Source organism: Sinocyclocheilus anshuiensis, unplaced genomic scaffold (assembly GCF_001515605.1).
Source record: "Sinocyclocheilus anshuiensis isolate Anshui unplaced genomic scaffold, SAMN03320099.WGS_v1.1 scaffold1497, whole genome shotgun sequence".
Classification (NCBI taxonomy): Eukaryota; Metazoa; Chordata; class Actinopteri; order Cypriniformes; family Cyprinidae; genus Sinocyclocheilus; species Sinocyclocheilus anshuiensis.
The window spans coordinates 999,413-1,000,525 of record NW_015543492.1 but is presented as its reverse complement, the minus strand read 5'-3'; positions in this window follow the sequence as shown (position 1 = coordinate 1,000,525).

Below are 1,113 nucleotides of genomic sequence, written 5' to 3'. Positions count from 1 at the left end.
TATATATAATTTCATACAAATAAAAACATCCCACCGATTGTATTAAATGTTTATTTCTCAAGTGCCAGAGAACAGGCCACACCCACTTTAGTTTCTGCCCCATATGCACAATAATTATATGCAATTTAGCTACCAAAAGACTTTTTATGGCAAAAAGACTTGTTACAAACATAATTAACCAGCCATATGTAAAAAGGAAAAAGACAAACAAGAGCAATTTCAACTAAAGTCACCCAAAATCATCCAGAATCAACGGATTCTGAGCATAAACCCCACCCACTTTATGCCCAGCAGATATCAATCAATACAACCAGCGCTGTGACATTAAACAAGTGGGCGTGGTCACAGGAGGTCCAAACCGGCCAATCACTTTGCAGAGAGAGGAAGTCAACAGAAATGTTCTTGTTCACAGGATGTTTGTTACATTGACAAACAGTTAAAACCGACAGGATTACAAACCATCACCTCCCGGCTGTCAATCAAACGTCACAGCCAATGACAGAGAGACGCTTAAAAACATCAATATCCATATATACACACATAATATACACACCCACAGCTCACGCTCCCAACACTCACTCCTGTGAGAACTTTGAAGGGTGTATGAAAATTAAACTCACTTTTTGTAAAATTGTTCTAAGCTTCCTATCTATAATCTTTCATACATGACAATAGTATATTTTCTGAATGTATTATGAATTTTCCCCCCACTATTTTCACTCGTTAACAATGTGTGTGAACTCAGAATCGGGTGATTAATACAGTTGTGACGTATGGTGTGAGTCTGCTTTACACAACAAACACACAGCAGATAAAACTGTTGTGGAAACACTTCCTGAACAGACCTGAAGCTCATCCTGATCTGAACGTCTGATCACCATTAGCTTATGACTAGCGTGCGTCTTTGGGATGTTTCTTTAAATTAAATCTCACAGAAAACACATTGAAAATAAAGGGTGGATCTCACAAAAGCATATTCAGCTGATATTTCACTCCAAACTTAAAAACAAAATAAAAATTAATTATAATATTTTCGGACAATTAACATTTAAATCTTACATTCTTATTTCTGTAATTTCTGAATGTCGCATTTGTTTTATATATATAAAATAA